Source organism: Panthera uncia, chromosome D2, assembly GCF_023721935.1.
Source record: "Panthera uncia isolate 11264 chromosome D2, Puncia_PCG_1.0, whole genome shotgun sequence".
NCBI classification, from domain to species: domain Eukaryota; kingdom Metazoa; phylum Chordata; class Mammalia; order Carnivora; family Felidae; genus Panthera; species Panthera uncia.
The window spans coordinates 83,859,446-83,874,741 of record NC_064818.1 but is presented as its reverse complement, the minus strand read 5'-3'; the positions used below and the strand labels follow the sequence as shown (position 1 = coordinate 83,874,741).

Sequence of the window (15,296 nt, the reverse complement as noted above, 5' to 3'; positions counted from 1 at the left end):
CCCTCCTGACTTGGACAAGTGAACGATTCCACCTCCATCCTCCACACGGTGGCCTTGCTTCAAGCAAGAAGATTCTTGACACATCTCAGCTCCTACTGAAGACCCCGGACGGACCCCCCACCGCAGCAGGACAAGTGTCTCCTGGGGGTGGAGGGCAGTGTGGACACCATCTAGGGGGCTTCACTGCGTGACCTTCCTAGGAATATGGCAACTCGCTCCCCAGCACAGAACCTTCCGGAGAAAAGCCCCTTCCGCTTGCAGCTGGGCCACAGGAGAGGAAACCCCAGCCTTTGACCCGCACAACTGCTCAGAATCAGACAGGAGAGGACCGCCACCCAGAAGCCTGGACGGCAGGCCATTCCTACCATGTGAGCGCCCGTTGGGGGATGGCTCCCACCCACAGGTGTGTAGGGAGCCTGGGGACAAGCACGGGAGCACAGGACACAGAGGGCCACGTGTGCCCGGAGCCCCGGGCTGGAGGGCTCTGGAGCTGGGAGGGCGTGGCGTCACGAGATCCAAGCCAAACCTTCTATTTTCAATAGAACTTGCCGCCAAGATCAGCTGCGATTTTCCAGAAACCCCGTGGACCCCCACTCACTTCACTAGTGGGTGACTAATCTTTCCACTCACACACCGTATCAGAGCGCGGGCGACACGGACACACGCAAGCAGGGCACGTCCATCCCCAAGGTACGGCAGCAAAGCCTAGCGCCCTGGGGAAGGGGGCTCACGTCCTGCCCACCCCACCTCCTGTGGGGGAGGGGCGGGTCACACACCTCCACCCGCACCCACCCTCCAGGGACACGCCCTGAGTATTGGCTGCTTCTAGAACCCGTGAGCCCCAGTCCCCCCCCACCCCCGCACGCAGCCTGCACCCTGACCGAGAACCCACAAGGACGCACTCACCAGCACCACCGAGCGGCCCCCAAGTCACCGGGTCGGCCCTGGTCAATGACCGGAGCGCGGCTGGGGCTGCAGGAGCGCAGGTCCCCACCTACCGCACCCCTCTGGCTGGGTCGTCCCTGGAGCCCCTCCCTGCCGTGCGCCCCAGTGCGCAGGGCGACACGGCCCATTGTGCCCGGTGCTAATTAGCGTGTTTCGTCCAGAGCCACAGCGAAGAATGCCGCATTCATGCTGAGGGGCGGAGTGGGCCACTGTCCCTGGCTCCCCTTTCATGAGGGTCAAAAACACAGGACACAGCTGTCCTTGTTCCAGCCCCAGCCCAACGGGCCCGCTGAGGAAGAGCGGGAGGCAGACAGCACACACTCCTCTTGCCCGGACAGCTGACCGCCAGCTCAACGCGGGGTGCTGGGTGCCTGCGCCCTCGTCCCCGCAGCCCTGACGTGACCCCGCAACGCAGCGGCCGGCTGTCGCGGCCGTCCCGCCCATGTCCTTCTGTCCACCCCTCCTCCAGCGCCGCTCCGGTGGGATCCCACCCAGGGTGCGCGGAGCAGGGACCAGCGGCCGACACAGCCCTCGTGTGGGCCTTCCCTCCGCCCCCCTCCCCTGGCCTGCCCCTCCCACCCCCCCTCCTATTCCCCGGGACCCCTTCCTAAAACACACGCCCTACACACAGGCCATTTTCTCAGGTCTGTCTCGGGAGGAAGGACTCCAGGGGACTAGACATGCCCACAGTGGCTGCAGAGAGCTGCCTCTGGGAGGGGCGGCACCAGGGAGGGGTCTGTCACCAGGAAGGAGTGCCACCAAGGTGGGGTCTGTTCCCCAGGGAAGGGTGTGGCACCTGGGAGGGGTCTGGCCCCCAGGGAGGGGTCTGTCACCAGGGAGGATTTGTCACCAAGAAGCTGGGTGTGGCACCCTCACTGGCGGTGGAGCAGGACGAGGGTGGGTGGAGGGTGGGAGCAGAGGGTCACTCTACGTCCAGGGGTCACCGTCGCTGTCACACGGTGCAGCCGGTGGGTGGTGGACTTGTGTCACGGCATGGTGGCCTTGCACACAGAGGATGGCAGCTAGACCTGCCCAACTGTCAACCTCAGGCGGGGAGACCCCGGGGGCAGCGGGAAAGGAGCCCCTGTGCCTACCGAGCACGGGGTCCAGGAACCAGCTGCAAACACAAGTCCACCAGGAAGATTGTGCGCGGCCTTCGCGGGTCTCTGGTGCCGAAGCGAGGGCCTGGGAGGAGGAGACGGGGTGTCCGGGTGTCACTCTGGGCTTGGACAGGCCGTGTCCCCCGCCCCCATAGCCGCCTTTGTCACCTAAGGAAACTAAACACCCCACGGAGGTGGAGGCGCCCAGAATCGGGCTTCCAGCTTCGACATGTGCGGCGTGGTGTAGAAACCGGGGGGCTGTGTCCGCGGCAAAGCCCTGGGGCGGCCGGTGGCGGGACAGGAGCCGAAGGCATCCCCTCTGTTCAAAGGCAGCCAACGGCCAGGGGCGCAGGGAAGGGGAACCTCACAGAGCAGCTCACGGAGAGCACCCGTCGGCAGAACCATCTGGGGCCGGATCCGTGGGTCCTAAAAGGGGGCCTTTTGTTCTTCAAGAGTGCACAGCGCTGCCTCTCCCGGTGACGGGGACAGGGGTGTCCACACGTGCATGGGAGCAGAGCAGGAAGGGCACAGGAGCTCTGGGGAGCCCACTCTTCCCAAAGCCCCATGGACTCTGGGGGGGCCCCTTTCCAGGCGGTGAGGCCTGCTATTGGGGAGGGGGGGGGGTCTCCCAGGGACAGTCGGGGCTCCAGACGTTAGTGTTTCAAAGGCTTTCTCTGCAACCAGCGGAGAGGAGGCCGTGTTCACAGGGCGATGAAGAAACTGGTGCCCACAGGGCGGGCAGGGGTGTGGGCAGGACAGTGTCCTGTGGCCGCCTCAGCCCTCACCGGGCCTCACAGCCCCACGCGAGCAGCACCCCTACCTCTCAGGGAGAAGTTTGGGCTCAGAGAGGTGAGTGGAGTCCCGCCAGGAGCGAGGAGGCCACACTGGAGTCAGATTTCCAGCTCTCGAGCCAGACTTTTGGAAGACAGGCCCTGGGTGGCCACTGGCAAGCTGGCCGGGGGGACAAGGGATCACCAGCAGCACCTCACAGAAAACACAGGCTCGAGTGACGTGCCCTGCAGTCCCGCCGCGGCTGCCTGAATGAGAAGGGGGGTGTCAGAGGGCTGGGATGCCCCCGGGGGAGAAGGCCAATTACTGGGTCCTTCAGCCCAGGGGTCTCACGACTCGGGCTGTTGACCCGCTTGCAGAGAGGAAGGCAGCCGCTCATTAACCTCCTGCTGACCAGCTTCCCAAGTTCAGACGGAATTTGAGATGGAAAAAAAAGTCAGGGAGTGAGAGTGAGCATTAATTAAAGCCACGGTGCCGGCCGCTCAGGCCCCACGAGCTGCTTTGCAGGCCGCTGACTCTCCCCCGGCTTCCCGGCAGTCTTCCTTCCCAATTTGGTCTCGCCGTGGCCTACAGGCTTCTTGGCAAGGCCTGCTTTGCTTTAATTTCCTCCCAAATGTTGGCGGAAAAGAGATGTTAAATTTTAATTGATTCACGATGTTTCTCAAAGCAATTGCTCTGAGTGGTGGTTCTCAAGACAAGTTAGCGACCTAGGCCGGTGGCCCAAGTGACACAGCCGTGTCCACTGCGCACGACTTTGGTCCTTGCTAACCCGCTCCCACTGGAGAAGGAATCTGCCGCCAACCCCCGCGCCCCGCCCGCCCCACACCTGCCTGCCCCAATCAGGACACCGTTCGTTTGCTCCCACATCTGCCGACGCTCCTAACCTCGGCAGAGCCTTGCAAGTGAGTGACTTGAGAGACGTCAATCCAGAAGTTACTTGCTCAGCTTGTAACCGAGGGAGCTACGTGGTGGCTCTCCCACACGCACACGACCATTTCTAAAATTCTTGGGAAACAGAAGTTGTTGGGAGAAAGAGAAGGGGGGCCGGGCCTTTCCCAGGCTTGCGCTGGTTTCTCCAAGCCACGGTTGACCCTGGCTGTAGGCACTGGGCTTAGAAATCGTTTCGTGATGTGGGTTCCTCCTTCCACATCCTCCTCCAAGTTCGCAGAGTGAGGCTCCCTGGTCCCCCCTGGGTCATTCCAAAAGTGAACTTGAAACCCCAACAATATGACCTTGAGCTTACAGTCTTGCTTTCCGTGGCTTTTTGCTAACGGATCCACCTGGACAGAAGCCAACACCTGCAGACCCTCCTTGATTCTCCATGGGGGCAGAGGAATTCCAGAACTCTTTCCCAGGGAGTGGTGGGCTAGGCTGGGTCAGAACTAACTCACCTTCCTCCTAAGACAGCAAAATGCTGAGGGGACAAATCCCAGGTGCCCCCCCCCCCCAACCGAGAGAGAAGTGCCTCACTGAAGGACTCAAAGCAGCTTTTGCCTAAGAAGTCGGCCCGCACCCTGCACTTGGACCCCTGCTCCTTAGCCTCCTGCGGTGAAGGAGGCAGGAAAGACCCCTGGTACCTGCTCCAGTGGGGCGTTTTGTTGGTCGCCCACCCCACAGTGGAGCCCCTGGGGGACGTGCCAGAACATGCCCACCCACACCGCAGCCTGACTCCAAGGGGCTGTGGGAAGACGGCCACGGTCGCAGCAGGGAGTCCCCTCACCGAGAAGGGGTGACCACAGATGGTCCTTGCACAGAAGATGGTCTGAGTGGCATCCAGGGCTCCAGGTCCGGCTGGGTCTGATATGGTCCCTACCGGGTGCCCCAGCCGCCTGGCAAGGGCAGACGTGACCCTCCCTAGAGGAGGGTGCGTTCGTCCAAGGTCTCAGGGAAACCCCACGAGCAAATGTTTGAGGACAATGACAAACACGCAGCTAAGGGAGCCAGGAAACCAGGAAGCAAGGCAAATGAGCAAGAGCCAGGTTTAAAGAAACAGGACCTTCAGGCATTGCATTTAACCAGCACGGGTCACAAAAGAACAAGTCTCCCTGCTTTTTAAATAGACCGTATTTTTTTTAGAGCAGATTTAGATTCACAGCAAAACTGAGCAAACAGCAGAACTCCCGTACACGCCTGCACAGAACCCTCCTGGTTTATTTAAGGAAATAAGTTACAAGCTTGAAAATAACTTCAGGGAGTAGAAAACTGTAAGAAGGGATATGCCAAAGCTGAATAAGAAGAGAGGACTTTGTAAAAACAAATATAATAACTGAAATCAGACACCTGGTGGACACTCGCGGTGGCAGATTGGGCAGCAGAACCGCAAAAGGGGGAGAGAATTCAGAAGAGATTACCTAGCATTGAGCACAAAGACACAAAAAAGGGAACGCACAGAGGAAGGGTATAGAGAGAACGAGAAGCTCTCCCGGAAGGAAAAATGAGGGGGGAAAACTTAGAAGCAGAATTTGAGGACGTAGTGAACAGGATTCTCAGGGTTTGACGGAAGAAAACGTCAAGATGCAAAGTAAGCCCAAATCTAGGCGCATCGTAAGGACACTTGAGGGGAAAAAACGGCAAAGACGGACAGAAATGGAGACAATCTGCCCGAGGAACCGAGCTCAGGTCGGAAGGCAGGAGGGCGGCACGGACTTCTCATCAGCGCGATGGGGGCCGGAGGACGGCGGAATAACGCGCTAACCGTGCCTTAAAAGTACCTGCCGAGCAAGAAGTCTGTCCCCCGTGAAAATATTTTCACCCTCATCCCTGAAAGAGAGAACTTCTCAGACAAAAAAGGGGAAATAAAGGAATCTCCACGGGGTGTGCCTCGGGCGGGAGCGTGACTCCCAACGGACAGTCCAAGAGGCAAGAAGAGAGGGAGAACGACAGAAGTGCTACGTACAACAGGAAGTCTGAAATCAGTGCCTGTAAAACACTGACAATTTCTCGTGGTGTTATGAGAGAAACAGGATGGAAACAAAATGCCAACAACAAAGACATAAAACTTCAAACAAGGATGAGCTCGGTTCAAATTCTCAAGCTCCTCTTTCTTCTCTGGGGAAGATTTCGGTTCGCTTTACCTTCAGTAAGATGATTTTGCTGCTACGTTTATGATAATCATGAAAATAACAGAAAACACACTCTGCGACGTTTAGAGGGAAGGGGGGAAACCCCTCAATCGGTGCAAAATGAGGCAAGAAAGGGGGAGAAGAAGGGTCACAAACAGAATAACACAAAACAAAACACAGTTCAACCCCAAATACACCCCCAAAACCATCAAGTGGAAATTTAAAAACGTACTTCTCAGGTGGAGGCAGAATGGCAGTGACGATGTCATCGTTCCAAGCACCCCCCCCATTTCCTCTCAACACGGAAAGGGAACAGTCAGTGCAGGAAAGCACAGGAAACATCAAAAACGTTTTCCACACAACAAGGTGACGAAACACCGTCCTCCTGCCCGCTGATGGTGTTACCGAACTGCCCCAACACTTACTGGCTTAGCACACGTGTTTTATTCTGCTCGGGGGCAGGAGGGTCGGGACTCGGGGGAAAGCTTAGCCGCGAGGCTCCCTGCGACCCCCGTGCTGTGAGGAGCAGCTGCGGGGCTGGGCTCCACCCCAGGATGGGGAGTCGGCACGGGCGGGGGTGGTGGGAGCTCAGGTGTCCTCTCCGGGGCGGTGGCCGTGTCCCCAGAGTGCACACCCCAACAGTGGTCTCTCCGAGGGGTCTCTACGGAGGCTTCCTACCGGCCACCCGGGAGCCCCGGGCCATCGCCACCGAGAAGAGGGGGAGGGGGGCTCTGCCTGGACCGGGGGACCGAGCGTAGGCACCCCACCAACGCCCACACAGTGAGGGCCTTGGACCCGCTCCTCGTCCGTCAGAGCCCAGGGGTCTCTACCAAGCGCTTTACCTCGAAAACAGGGTCCCCACTCGAAGCGGAGCCTCGGCCAGACAAGCTGATCTTGTCAGGAGAGAGATGCTTTTCAATCTTTCAAGGAACACAGAGGAAAGCAACGAAACAGCAAAGCTAAGTGGTAAGTCACAACACGCGGGGCCCTGCGGAGGGGACTTAGTGGCCTACAGCCCATTACAGAGTCCTGTTTGTTTCCTTTTGGTCTGGAAATCCCTTTTGTAATGATCGAGTCAAAGACACGCTGGAAAACACACAGAGCCATTTCAGAGTAGAGCTATTTCTGATAGAGACCGAACAGAGAATGAGCTGCCACCCGGGGATGACCACGCGCCTGCAGGAAAGGAAGGGGGACGGCTGTTCGGTGACAGGAAGGGACCGAGGCGCAGTACTGAGAAAAAGTGGGGCAGGGTCCTGGTCGGCTGCATTTCGCCTAAGACGGGAGAGGGCACGTGGACACACAAATGCATTTGCTGAACCTATTTTTAAAGGGAAATATGAACTAAAAAACTACCTTAAAAATACTGCCACTGAGAGGGTCGCCTGGGGGGCTCAGTCGGTTAAGTGTCCAACGCTTGACCTCGGCTCAGGTCGTGATCTCACGGTTCGTGGGTTCGAACCCCGAGTCAGGTTCTGCACTGATGGCACAGAACCTGCTTGGGATTTGGGATTCTCTCTCTCTCTCTTTCTCTCTCTCTCTCTCTCTCTCTCTCTCTCTCTCTCCCCCTCTCTCTCCCCCTCTCTCCCTGCCCGTTTCCTGCTCATGTTTGCACACGCTCGCTCGCTCTCTCTCTCAAAATAAACAGGTAAACTTAAAAAAATAAAAGGAAAAGGAAAAATGAAACAAAATATCAGAAAACAACGATACATTTCTCTTAGAATTTCTTCTAGGTTTGTCCTCTGAAAACCTGTTAAATTGTGACCAGCTCAACAGCCACGGGCTCCCCCCCCCCCGCACTCGGCTCTGACACTCAGCTCTGTGGGGCTTTCCCACTGACAAGAGCCAGGGCCCCAGGGCCCCAGGGACGCAGGCAAGGCGGGCACCTGGGATCCGAACACGAGGCCGCGATGCAAGACTGTTGGGCTCCGCTCAGGAAGACACAGGAGAAAACGTGGGACCACGGGGCCGTCGCGGGGGAGGCCGGCAAGGGTCCGGACGAGACGCAGGGAACAATAACCACAAAGGAAGAAACGGCTACATCAGACTTTGTCAAAATTTAAAACTTCCTACGACAAGGAAGAGGCAAGGAAGTCGTGTCTCACGCAGAACTGGGACCTACCGTTCGAGAAGACAAACCAGTGAAAGAGGCAAAAGATGTGACCCCGCTTCACAGAAGACGTGCTGGCCACCAACAAGCACGAACACAGCGACTCCGTGTCAGTCTTGAGGCAAATGGAAACGGAGCCACCGGGAGCCACGCCCGCAGACTCACCGGCGGGACTAAGACGCAGATCAAACGACCGCGGCCAGGACGGGAGCAACCGGGACTCTCGCACCAAATGCGTGGCCGTTTTCGGGAATGTTCTGGTGGCCACTCATAAAATAATTCGTACACTTTCCCGACGATGCCCTCCGTCCGCTCCCAGGAACCTCCTCACAGGACGGAAAGGTGCGTCCACGAAAAGATGTATTAAAAAAAGGTCCCGCGTAGAAAATCCCGTAGGCTGTGTTACGGGAACGAATTTCCCCCAAATCTCCTCCCTAAACTACACAAATATTTCACATCAAACATTCTTTGCAAAGCCACGTGCTTGGCATTGCGTGAACACAGAGTGTCCCTAAACCGTGAGGTCTCCGCGAGTAAAAAGAGAAAAGCTAACCGATCCCAGCACCACCGACCCTCACGCTTGTGCCCGGCCGCGGGGAAATGGGACGGTGCGGCTGGAGGGGTCGGGGACATGGGGTGGGGGGAGCCACCTCCACGTGTGGGCACCACGGAGTCCGGCCAGTGGCGGGGAGGGGCTGGCAGGCCCTGCACCTGACCCGAGCCTGACCCTGACTCCGACCCCGACCCCAACCCCAAGCAGGGTGGCCCCAGTGACCGAGAGAAAGCCGGCTGAGCTCTTGAAAGTGACGAACTCACTGAACAGAGGCCAGCGTGGCATGAAGGACACACGTGGTCTAAGAGGTCAGCCTTCCAAACACAGAGCCTCTGGGTAGAAAAAAGGCAAAAAGAGAAACTCTTAATCAAGCAGAGAAGGAGAAAAGAAGAAAAAAGGAGAACTGTAGGGTCTTTCAGGCCAAGACCCTCTCCTCAAAACAGCCCCCTGAAGCGTGGGGACTTTGCCAGGCTGGCGGGAAAGGGGGCTGTTAGGTTAGGGATCTTGTAAAATCCCCCAAACACCCGATGTCATAAACACGAATACAAGTCAAGTCCGCAGATGCCCCGTGCAGAAAATCAGGAACGAAATTTTACACAAGGGTTGATGCAAAGTCTCTCTTGTTCAAAAGCAGCCACGAAGCAGAAGAAACCTGTAAAGCCACACAGAATTATGCCCTGGAGGGCACGGACAACCACCCGGAGTTAGAAATCCAAACACTAAAATGGATCAGAAATGAGGATAAGTGAAAACTTGACTGAACCCAGAAGAAAATACAAGAAAGACCCGAATTATCTCAGCAATGAGCGCTCATGAAGCATTCGGGGCCCATAAGAGCAGGGACCGCGGTGCTGGGCTGGGGTCGTGCTCTTGGGATGGGGACGTGCCCCCTGGGCCAGGGTCGTGCTCCTGGGATGGGGACATGCTCACGGGATGGGGTCATGCTCCGGGATGGGGACGTACTCAAGGGACAGGGTCATGCTCCTGGGCTGGGGTCGTGCTCTTGGGACAGGGATGTGCTTGTGGGACAGGGTCATGTTCTCGGGATGGGGACATGCTTGGGGGATGGGGACGTGCTCCTGGGCTGGGATCGTGCTCCGCGGGCCTCCTATTCAGAGCTATGATTCAGGGAGACCTTCCTCGCACAGAAAGAGACCTGATCTGCACATTTCAAGGGGCTCACTGGGGAACCCTGAGACGCGCCCAGCAAAACATTTGGATTTCAAAACTAAGGTAAAATCCTCAAAGCCTGCAGGCAAAAAGATCAGTTACCTTCCAGAGTCAAAAGAATGAGACGGGTCAGACTTTTAAACCAACACAGAAGCAAGGAAACAATGGAAATATTAAGAAAAAATCAATGAAAGAAACCATGAACGAAGGATTTCAGAACCAGCCAAGTCCAGAACATCCGTGGTTCCAGAAAGTAAGAAAGTGCTAAATAACAATGATAATTTAATCAAAATCTCACGGAACAGACAAGATGGGGCGTGTGGAAGGAACACAGGCGCTCCTAGGCCACCAGCTGGAGCCGTCTGGTAAACCAGCCTGCCCTGTGGCTGCGGGACGCCGACCCGGGGGACGAAACGGTCGTCCGCGTGTCCGCACCCAAACGAAAATCATTGTGTAAAGAACGAGGAGAAGGCGCGGCTTTTCCCGAAAGGAGCGTTCCAACCGGCCATGTGAGCCGAGGCTGGAGCTCCAGGGCCCCCAGCGGCAACGGCACGGTGACGACCGTCAGGCACGGACACGCGGAGGAGGCGAGGCCAGCGAGGGGGGATTCAAGAAGCAGGGTCCGCACGCCTCGAAGTATCTCCCCAAGATACCGCCCGGCCACGGCGGGGAAGCCCCGGCCCCCGGACACCCAGGCCAGGCTCACCACGAGCGGGAGACAGACACGGACAACTCGGACGCAGGACGCGGAGGAGAGGACGCCCGCGCGGCCGCGGGCTCCTTGCCAAAGACACATAACCGTGTTCCGATCATGAGAAAAACTCCGATTCTGGGTATTTTTACAACGTCGCTCCTCAGTAGCCTGTGGAGGCATCGACGTCGGAAGGGGACAGGCAAGACTGAGGACTTGTCACCGGCTAGAGGAGACCAGGCAGACGCAACACCCACACGCAACGTGGGGTCGGGGGTGGGACCCCAGGGCAGAAGAGGGACGTGGGTGGGTAGGGAGGTCTGAATAAGGTCTGTACTGCGGCACCACTATCGACGCCCCGGTTCCGGTTACGCAGGATGGTTGCGGAAGACGTCAACGCTAGGGAAACCGGATGAGGGGTAAACGGGGCCCCGTGCCATTTTTGCAGTTTTCCTGTAGGTCTGGAACTAGTTTAAAATAAAGCTTTTAAGAAATAAGCACGTAGAAAGATACTTAATATCACTAATGGGAAACGCAAATCGAAACTTCAACGAGACACCGCCTCACCTCTCTCTCTCTGTCTCTCTCTCTCTCTCTCCATATATAAATGAAAAAGAAAACCAGGTGTTGGCGAGGATGTGGAGAAGTCGAGACCCTCATGCGCTGTTGGCGGGAACGCAAACCAGTGCAGCCGCCGTGGAGAACAGTGCGCAGGTTCCTTCAAGTGTGAACACAGAATTGCCACGTGGTCCGGCCATCCCACTTCTGGGTGTGCACCCAAAAGAACAGAAAGCAGGGCCTCGAAGAAATACTTGCACACGCGGGTGCACGGCAGCGTTACCCACAACACCTAAAACCTGGAAGCAATCCAAGCGTCCACCGACGGTGAACAAAATGTGGTCCACGCACACAATGGGATATTATCCAGCCTTGACCAGGAGAGAAATCCGGCCACGTGCCACAACGTGGATGAGCCATGAGGACGTTGTTCTCAGTGAAACAAGCCAGTCACAAAAGGACAAACACCGTCCGACTCCACTTACGTGAGGTCCCCAGAGGAACCTAGAGGAGTCACACTCGTGGGGACAGAAAGCAGAAGGGTGAGTGCAGGGGCGGGGGAGGGGGACGGGGGTTACTATTTCATCAGACAGAGTTCAGTTCTGCAAGGTGACAAAGTTCTGGAGATGGACGGTGGTGACCCCTACAGCAAGGCGAGTGTGCTCAACGCCCCTGAACGCACCCTTGAACGTGGCTGAGATGGTCAATTTTATGTGATGTGTATTTTACCACAATTTATAAAAACGAAACAGAAGAGGGGTGCACGGGTGGCTCAGGTCATGATCTCTCGGGTCGTGGGTTCGAGCCCCGCGTCGGGCTCTGTTGCTGACAGCTCGGAGCCTGGAGCCCGCTTTGGATTCTGTGTCTCCCTCTCTCTCTCTGCCCCTCCCCTGCTCACACTGTGTCTCTCTCTCAAAAATGAATACACTTTAAGAAAACAAAACAGAACAAACCCACGAACCTGACCTCTGTCTTCCACACATGTTGATAAGCCCCTCAGCTCTGAGGGTCCAGCTGCCCTAGCAGCCCAGCCTCGCAGCAAGCGCCCCCGGCCACAGCATCCTGCCCAGCCTGCTCCTGGCCCGCGGGTCCCCACTGTACCCTCACTGGCTTCCTCCAGGCCCCAGGGCTGGCCTGCTCCTCCCCTCGGATGGCTGTGTCCTGAGCTGCCTCTTGGACCCCCAGCCAGCAGAAGGCCAGGTCACAGGCTCTGGGGGAACTGGGAAACACCTTGGTGATTTTGGTCACAGCAGAAACAGTATGTGTTTTCACGGTGGCTTAAGGCACGTCCGTCTGGCTGCTGACCACTCCCGGAGGGCAGAGACCACGTCTGTCCCTGTTCACCGACCTCCCCAACTGAGGGCCACGGTGCCTGTCCCAGACAAGGTGACTGATTTCATGTTTTGTGGGCAGGAAAGTCTGGTGGCATCAGGCCATGAGGCGGGGCCAGGAAGGGACGGCGCTGAGTGACGCAGGGGGTCCCGGCGGTCCCCGGGCACAGTATCCAGGCCACAGCTTCACCTCACGAGTATCCTCCTGAGTCCCCAGGTGGGTCTCTGCTGTCCAGCCCTCTCCCCACACTGCATGGCCGCGCTGAGCTCAGATGTGGGCGGACAGCGCAGGAGGGAAGGTGTTTGTCGCTCGAAGGGAAAAGAGACTCAGCTTGACTTTGCCTCCTGGCGTCCTTCCCTCCATTTCTTCATTCTGCCCCCAGGATCTCAACCCAGATCTGGAGGGAAACCAGCCCAGAGGTCAGCCCAGGGCAGGTGGACAGGAGGTCTCCCTGGAGTCTGGGCTGGCCACAGGGAGAGCCCTGCCTCGAGACTTCTTCCTCACTCCCCGGGCCAGGCAAGAACATTCCACCCTCTGGGGCGTCTGGGTGAGCACCCAACTCTTGATTTCGGCTCAGGTCGTGGTTCCAGGGTTGTGGGATCAAGCCCTGCTTGCTTCGAACTCTGTGCTGAGCATGGAGTTTGCTTAAGAGTCTGTCTCCCTCTCTCTCTCTCTGTGCCCCTCTCCCCGACTCGCTCACTCTCTTAAAAAAAAAGAAAAAAAAAAGGAACCTTCTGCCTTCTGCTGGCCTCTGGCTGCTCCCCACAGCCTGAGCTCCAGAAACTGAGTGGAGAGAACCTTGGGCCTCCGGATGCTCCATAAAGATGTGCTTTGGGGCCAAGAGAACCCAGCCCCGTTCTCCTCCCGGAACCATCCGTATCGTCCCTGCACTTTCACACCAAGGAGCCCAACCCGGAAAAGCCTGGATTAGAAACCGCAGACCAGCAGACTTCCTGTTTGCAATGCAAAAGATTCCATACAAAGGGCGTGTGTAACACAGTACGGACTCGAAAACAACCCCAGAAACCCGCAACACATTGATCAGCAGAGGCACAGGCACAGCCACCTTAAGAATGAACGACCAGGGGCGCCTGGGTGGCTCAGTCGGTTGAGCGTCCGACTTCGGCTCAGGTCATGATCTCGTGGTCCGTGAGTTCAAACCCCGCGTCGGGCTCTGTGCCGACAGCTCAGAGCCTGGAGCCTGCTTCGGATTCTGTGTCTCCCTCTCTCTCTGCCCCTCCCCTGTTCATGCTCTGTCTCTCTCTGTCTCAAAAATAGATAAACATTAAAAAAAATTTTTAAAAAAGAATAAATGGCCATAAAGCTTCCCAAGAGGAAAGGCCGTTGATAGGACCAAATACGTGAAGCTGGTGAAGCCCGTTTTTGCTAATTATCTCCAATATTGTAATGACCCATGTAAATTTCAGCCACAGAGGAATCGTCAAACCAGAGAGAGAGGACAGAATGGGCGCTCAGCCCCCGGGGTCGTTAAAGGGAAGTTAAGCCTGGTGGCGGCCCTCCCAGCCCAACATCCTTCCGCGCTCACGGATGCTGAGGGCCTGGGCTCACTTCCCCGGGCAGAGTACAGAGGGAGGGGACTCTGGGGACACAGCCTGGGCTCGCCACAGAGGGGAGGGAGGAGGGCAAGGCATGGCAGGTAACCTTCAGCAGGAAGTCTGGCCGGGGACAAGGCCTCATCACTTTGCTCTGGACCGTGGCACAGCACCCTGACTGACAACCCACGGTCCAGGCCGAGCCCTGGCGGGAAGCGTGGAGGAGGGGCACGGAGACCCCAGGGAGGAGCAGGGCAGAGACCGGGACACAGGTCTGGGGTGCGATCCGGAGCCCAGGGGAGGGCTCTTATGTGCCAGGACTAAGAGTCACAGATCCTAACTTAGGACAAGACCCTTCCCGTCTCCGGGTCTCGGGCTCCTCACTTCTCGATGATTCTTTGCGATACTGTCATTTTGTCCTTTGCAGGTTCCTTGAGGATGTGGCCCCAGCCTGGTTCCCTCCACCCTCCTCAAGGTGGGTTACCGGCATCCTCCAGCCTCTCCCAGGCCTCCTGCCGCCCATCCCTTCTCTCAAAGTCATGCCCACATACCTTAACACACAGAAATCAGAACGGAGCCTGCCATAGAGCAGGCTGTGTAACAGGTGAGGTTTTTTTTTATCCAATTTCCTCTTTTTTATAACAGTTTTTTTGTTGCTATGCCATCGTTCACAACCTCTTAGATCTTGCATCATGAAAGCAAACTGCTCGTGCTGAAAGCCCAGACCCTGGAACACGTTGGTCATGATGTCACCAGCCGCCCCTGGGAAAGGCAGACACTGCGCACTGGTTCCTGGGGCCTCAGGCACGTGGGACAGGGTGGCTGCAGGAACACGCCGTGGCCCCGGGCATCTGCACTGACCCCCTGCTACCAGTCCATCCCTTCACCCTCCCCCCGTGGGCCCGGTTCTCAGCGGCCACCATCAGTACTGATAATAAATGCCAGTCACGCCTGTGTAAATATTTTCAGCACACATAAAGTTCCAAAACAACAGCATGTACGATGCATCAGTCTGCTTGAAAATCCTATTTGGACTTGAAATCATAACTTCATCAGCCCCCAACCGACAGGCACCGTTATAAAAGCTCCTTCTTTCCAACCATAGTCTTTTTGGGAAAAAGCAGGCGTGGTAAGGACTGCTTACTCCCTTCCCCATTAGTGGCCGGGACCCCAACCCGCTGCAGCCAGTTGGTGGTGCTATTCTGTACCCCACAGAGCAGCCGCTGCCCAGGCGGCCCCTGGATGGGGCGTGAGCGCCACAGCAGGTCCCCAGTGGAGCCTGAGATCGACTGGGCTGGGCCAGGGTTCTTGCTTCTGAAAGCACGTCAGTGTTCTGCTGACCTGTCCCGGAAACGCTTCGAAAGGGGGCATAATACTCCTTGTTACCGAAGTTTACAAGAAGGTAAACAGGTCTGTGAGCCGTTAATGGGGGG

The 15,296-nt window shown here is 57.2% G+C and overlaps 1 protein-coding gene across 1 annotated transcript in view; it reads right to left on the bottom strand.

Annotated features, from left to right (window-relative positions):
- The window catches only part of JAKMIP3 (Janus kinase and microtubule interacting protein 3), a 109,277-nt gene that overhangs the window by 93,480 nt on the left and 501 nt on the right, over nt 1-15,296 (bottom strand).